Genomic DNA, 7,185 nt, shown 5'->3' with positions numbered 1-7,185 from the left:
TTTTAAGTCCTGTTTTCAAGTTCTTTTGTACAAATATTTTTCATACAAACAAAAGAGGAAATGGCCTTGGTAACCGTTCGACAACCGGTAGTTAAATATTTCTTTAAGGTAAAAGTGGCTGAAAAAATGGGTTTAGAAAGGCTATAACCCCTAATACAGGGGTGTCAAACTAAATTCGATTAAGGGGCCACATCAACTAAAAGTTTACATCAAGTGGGCCGGGGCGGAGATAAAGCCAAACGTAATTGAACTTTACTGAATTCTAAAAACAAAGCCAAACGTACTTGACACTGTTTTTTTTTATAGACTGGTTTCCAAATTACCAAGATATAATATTGAACACAACGTTCTTTTGTATTACATATAACTTAGATATATATGACTGAAACTGGAAAACAATAATAAATGATTTCCACCGCTAGTTTCTAAGAATTATCGACACGTCAGTTTGTTGAAATTTGTTCCACGGGCCACATTTAAACCCTTGGCGGGAGGCATGTTTGACAACCCTGCCTTAACAGAAACATTGTCAGAATTGTCCACAAAACAAAGCGAATGCGCATAATCACCCAGAACAGACTCTACACGTGATCTGTTTGTGCGTGAACACTCCACATAACTAGGCCCTTTCTGGACTAACTCATGATTAATCGGGGAATGGTCGCACTAAGAAGAACGCAGTCAAGGTAAAAACGTGGTTTTGAAAACATTTTCAAATAATATGAAACCCCCCACCCCCAACCTACCCCGTGCTACAAACAAGTCACTTAAAAATCCCTCCCCAATAAATAAACACCATCAATCTAAACAGAGCATATGACCAACTGGTACAAGCTATGACAAACAAATGTGATTATCTGTTATGGTATAATGTACATCGATATACACTCCAAACTTGGTGCTGACTAACCATAACGGGCTGGTTCTGTAAGTAATTGAGTAAATATTGGAATTTTGTTTGGTAATACATGTATATTGCATAGAATGATTCAATTGCCTTCCACGGACTTAGTAAACCTTGAACCCCACCTTAATGCGTACAATTAGGGATGAATCGATAAAAGAGTACTGAATGGCAACTTAACAATAACAAGGACAAGAACTGATATATCATCACAAGTACTCGGCACTCACAGTTCAACAAAACACAATACTAAAACACATATTCCTGAAGGAATGGTTACGAGGATTATCAGTTCATTAACAACTTCTACACTATGGAGAGTGGTGTTTCCGACTCGACCAATTTACTCTGCTATGTTGCTACGGCTTGATTGAATTGAGCTGTACTGTTAAAAAAATCTTAATTCGTTCGTTCGTTATTGGAGTTTAACGTCCGCTTCCATCTAGGGTGGTATCGCAGACAAATGTTTGCCAGGAAGAAGAGCCAGACGTATATAAGAGGCTCGTCGGAGATAGAGGGGAGATTAAAAAATATTTACCGCCTCCATTTCCTTGCCTTTTGCGATACAGTGTCGGTGGCCATCAACTCAGGGGGATTGGGGTGGGGCTTGGGGTAGGGGTGGGGGTGTAGTGCCAGCTGTAGGCCTATGTTTTTTGGATAGCATATATCGGACAGTAAAAGTACTAGTGATTTTTCTTTCAAAAGAAACATCTTCGACTAATATTCTTCGATAAATTCGTGCAAATTTTGTATAGGCCTCCTAATAGGCTCACATAAAAAAGGCGGCAATATAATTTTTCAACAGAGACAGAGGTGCTTTAATGTTGGGACTCAAACGGCAGATATTATGTAATTATTCTTGTATTACAGGCCGATTACTTGTGTGTTACACATGCCGTGCCATTCGAAAGGATATGAAATAATCTTACGTCGCATTAGGCTACGGTTAGGGGCCCCGCCCCGGTTAAGCTGGGCTTTGTTGGGACTGGGTGATCTATTGGCACATAGTTATTTGTATGCATGCTGCCTTCCATAACCTTAGCTTTGATTCCTTTAATAGTTTACGATGTAAACGAGCTAGGCTTTTAATTACAAGACGGGTTTCTTGTGAATTTCTAATGAGCTTTATTGACAACTCAGAGGCTTACATAGGCCTAACGTAGTATGCTCGACGACGTTGTTCTCGGCCTTTATTGAAATTTAACGTGTTAGCATTATTGTAATGGTGAGAACAGAAATGATACTTACAAACAATTCTTGACATATATTGGTAACGCCTGAATTTGCACCTGTGTCGGACGATAGTAGTGTACCATATAATGTCAGACTTCTGCGTTTAACGCTGATGACGTAATGAGCAGAAGATAAATTAAACCAATCAGAAATTATACAATTTACACGTGACAGCAGTATCAACGTGCCCTTATGTGAAATCATATTGGGATGTGGTAAGCTATAGCAGGTGTCTATGTGTGACCACTGTCCCTCTTAGGCCACCCAAATAAGAGTTGTGGACGAACCCTACCATGTCCTCACCATGCATCACCTGACAAAATTATCTTTGAGGTTGGGGTGGGAATCAAGATTATAACCCTAGGCTATTCCCCCACCCCAAGTATAATTTCTGGAAATTTTTCCAAGGATTAAACTTAAAAGGACATTATGTAAGATTAATATAAAGAGCTGGTCGGTCTCGCTATACTATTTCGAAAATAGATAATGCAAAATGAATATATTGAAAATTTCATTCAAATTACTTTATTTTGAGCAAAGTTATCAATGGTTGTAGTCTTGGTAAGAAGTGTGCATTGATCGTAACCGCCATGCTGCACTGGTCATTCGATTCCTAGCCTCGCCTTTCCAGTTGTAAATTGAATCAGTAAATGGCCGAACCGTTCTAATCTACTTAAAATCTGAGCAATCCGATGGCATCGAGGGTTGATTATGTTAATAATTGCCTAATTAAACATACATTATGAAATGAAATGAAGCGACCTGGGCTAATGAAGACGGGCATACGTCATACAGTGTGCTATGAGGGAAATTATATCGAATTCCAAATGTCAAGGTATCTTTTACGTGCACGCCAATGTGTACACGGGACCTCGTTTTTTGTACTATCCGTCCCATCCGAACGACTAGACAGCTGTCCTTGTCGGGCCCTCCATCCTGTATCACTGACAAGGGGGAGCCACGCCGGAAAATCTGGATGAACTTCCTCGGCCAATGCCGGGCTCGAACACCCGACCTTCCAGGCTAGCGAGCCAGTGTCTTACCCACTTAGCCACCATGCCCCCGCCCCCACATACATTATGCAAGAGTTAAATCTGCCTATTGCAGTTCTTTTTTGAGGCCTGAAATGTTATATAAACTATTAATTAGACATTTATTAACATGATAAGACCATAATCAACTATCGATGCCATCTGATGCTTCCGTCTCCGATTTTCATTAGATTTTAATCCGATCTATCGAATAACAGCCATTGATGATTATACGCAAAATGGGATAATCGAGACTATTTTTATTTCCGTCACAACGGCAACTATGACAATAGAGGCTACAAGGTATTTAATATGAATATTTCTCAGCTTAGAGTGAAGTTATTTGACTGAAATTTTCAGAATATTCCCGTTACATTATCTTTAATAAGTTATATAACATTTAAGGCCTAATGAAAGACCTGCAATAGAAGATTTAGCCCTGTTTAATCAACTGTGAACTGTGATCAATTATTCTCGGGATTATGAAATTGCTCCAAAATTAAATATAACGTATCCAAAAAATGTATCGAGGGCATACTGTTACGCCACCTACAGCACATGTGGATTTCTTTGAGCATAGTTTAACCCCATCTCTCTCTCTCTCTCTCTCTCTCTCTCTCACGCACACACACACACTCTTGCGCAAATGGTCATAAATTTGAGAGAAGAACAGTTTTTGCTGATATATTATATATTTCGTTTCGTGTCGATGAGTAACGACAATTAATTTGTCCGCGCCATATATAAGACATTGTCATATAAGAAAACTGTTGTATTAAAGCTAAAATTAAAACTAATCTACCAAAAACCAAAATTTGGTATCAAACTCGCTGATACTGCATGCTATCTGTGGCGTAAAAAAACATTTCGGAAACGGGAGGCATGGGGCTAAATTCGTATTCACGGCGTTATGTATCAATATACCTTACCACCAAGCCTCAGCATCCACAGCGCTTGTGCAGTACACCATTATAGAAAATTGTTAGCTATATATTGCCAACTCCTGGAAGAGGTATCGGGTGTGGTAAAAAGATTAAGCATACTCTGTCTCGTACAAGACGGCCACAACTTATAGCTAGGTAACCCTAGCAACCGATTTTTGTGTTTTAGATTTGTATTTCCAATGATTACTCATAACTTTAACCATTTCTCATACAAATAACAAGATAATCAAATTTTGTATTATAAAAACTATAATATGCTCATGGGAAATTAGTTATAAAATACAGGAATATTACACTAAATGAAACAGAAATTTCAGAGGCGGGGGTTTTAGAGGCGGAACATGACCCCGATTCCATCTAACAATGTTAGACCGTTGTTCATAATTCTCGTTAATCTTAATCCTGGAATCCCTCTATGTAGGTGTGTGAGTGTAGCACTTCTCATAATTAGCGAAAGCTTATAACTTGAATTAACTATAGGTACGCCCTTATGAATATCGATTTGTTTTATGAGATAAGAAAATAAATGCATTAAAGGAAACTCCTTTGAAATAATCAATGTTTCTATCCTAAATGACCCCGACTTAAAACCATAAGTAAGGGAATATTGTTTTAGTGTGGTAGTTAACCCCATAATGAAATCATCGTTCACATGTCATCCTCTGGGGTTACTCAGTGTAATCTAATCATCAAGGGTACAATATATAAATATAGTCATTGATGGATTATTTGTTTATAATTAATTTAACAGAACAACACTTAAAGTGCCATTGTTGATTTCAATTTATATTGAGCACTAAATCGATAATATAGTTAGAATAAAAAATGAAATGGGGTTTAACATCTTAATGTCTGTACCCACGGGAATAATGAAGATGGGTATATTATTACGCCTTGCAGTGTGCTATGATTAAAATATTTTGCCCGTAGAGCGGGGTTACGGCCTACTCTTATTTCGATTTCCAATCCTTGGGGGAATCTTTAACGGTCTGCCAGTGGTATTAGCCGCGCGCCACTGAAACGCAATGGAACGGATTTTATTTAGTTTGGTGAAGGGACTCATCCTATCGATCGGTATGAATCCTTTTTAAATGGATATACACACTTACATATATTTATGATACGAACGATAGATTAATGGGAAACAACAGCAACACATATGACAGACAGCATGAGTGTGCACTGATGTCATATATAATTGTGATTTTTAAAGTAGCTAAGTCTCTAACTCAATATCATTTAAAGTCTTCGACATTGAAAACACGAATTATTTGTCAATTCAAATCAACATTGATATTGTGATCTTACCGGGAAAAGGTGGGCTTCTGATATCCAATATTTAAGACAAAATAATCATTTTACCATTGGTACACGAATCGTGTACCATAATGCGTTTCAGTTTATATACACTCATATTACATTATTATATATGCGTTGCAATCCATTTGTGTCAATTTCTAGGTCCCAAATATTAGCGATTTAGCTCCTTTAACTTATACGATAATTATTGTGGGTCTTAACTGAAGCGAAATCTCTCGCATGAGTTACCGTGAAAGTTCTATAACTTATGCGATATACGCTAATTTCTCTGAGTCTTAATCTGGCGCGACATGTGATAGTCAATGTGAAAATTCTGATATGATAGTTATTGTGAAAGTTTTTATAATCTGATGTGACATATGACAGTCAATGGGTCAGTTCAAGTCATGGGTTAAGGTGGTGCAGTGTTTAATACCAGTTAGATCAGTGCAGCACTGTTGTAATGCTGTGTTAACTCATCCTCAGACCATCCTCTGTATTTTTAAGGTCTGTGGTGTTGAGGTTGTGTTAGCTGTCTGCGATATCACCTTCGGTGGAAGCTGACGTTAAACACTAAGAACAACACCAGGTTGTGTTAAACATGGATAAATTTACACAACATAAACACCAGTGTCGTATCTGTGTTAGCCAAACACTAACTTATACCTGAGCCCATCAGTTTGTCTATATTTTCCATATCAAATTTCCGATTTAAGAAAACAAATTTACATGAAAAAATAATCAGACAAGGAGATTTGTGCAATATAATTTCCAATTACATTACATAATAAACTTGTTAGATAATAATATCTTGATAACAGTTATTATTTTATTAAAAATAACTCTCACACTAACCCCTAGGTGTTGAATAAAGTCTCAGGTCAAGTCATTTATTACAACACTGTCACTGGTGTGAAACAACAGCTAGAAGACAAAAAGGAAATGAAATGGGGTTTAACGTCCTACTGTTCTGCTCCGACTGGGCTAATGAAGACGGGCATACGCCATACTGTGTGCTGTGGGGGACATTTTGCCCGGGAAGCGGCACTATGACCTACTCTTATATCGAACTCCAACTGCAAGGGATCTTTTAAGTGCATGCCAATGTATACACGAGACCTCGGTTTTTCGACCCACCCGAACGACTAGACAGATGCCTTGTCAGGCCCTCGGTTCTGCACCAACGGCAAAAAGGGAATTTCTTTTAAGGCTTACGGATTTAGTTTTAAGACTTAAATGACTTAAAATGATTTCTTTACCCATATATATGGCCAAAACGTATGATAAAGAAATGTTGATACCAGACCTGCTGATTCGCGAATTCCAGAATGGAAATTTCGACTAAATAATGACCAAATAGATGAACTTTCTATTGAATATAATAAATGGAGACAACAGAAACTCAACAAAGATCCCAAAACGAAAGTGGGGCATTTAAAAATAACACTAGTGTTATAGTGGTATTTTTTATGTTCCACCAGTCTTAACATAAAACTAGTGTAGACACTGTGTACACACCAGTGTAAAATTGAGAGGCTTGGGTTAAGGCATAATAAAGAACACCAGTTATACACTACTACAAGACAACCTTAACCCGGGATTTGAATTGACCCATTGTGAACATTCTAATATGACAGTATCTGTGAAAATTCTAATATGACAGTTTCTGTGAAAATTCTAATATGATAGTTACTGTGAAAGTTCTTAATCTAATGCGATAATGCGATATGTGATAGTCAATGTGAAAGTAGCGAACTGATGCTATAATATGATA

The sequence above is a fragment of the Patella vulgata genome, chromosome 5 (assembly GCF_932274485.2).
Source record: "Patella vulgata chromosome 5, xgPatVulg1.2, whole genome shotgun sequence".
NCBI lineage: Eukaryota > Metazoa > Mollusca > Gastropoda > Patellidae > Patella > Patella vulgata.
The sequence above is the reverse complement of the archived record's forward strand: the minus strand, read 5'-3'. Positions refer to the sequence as shown.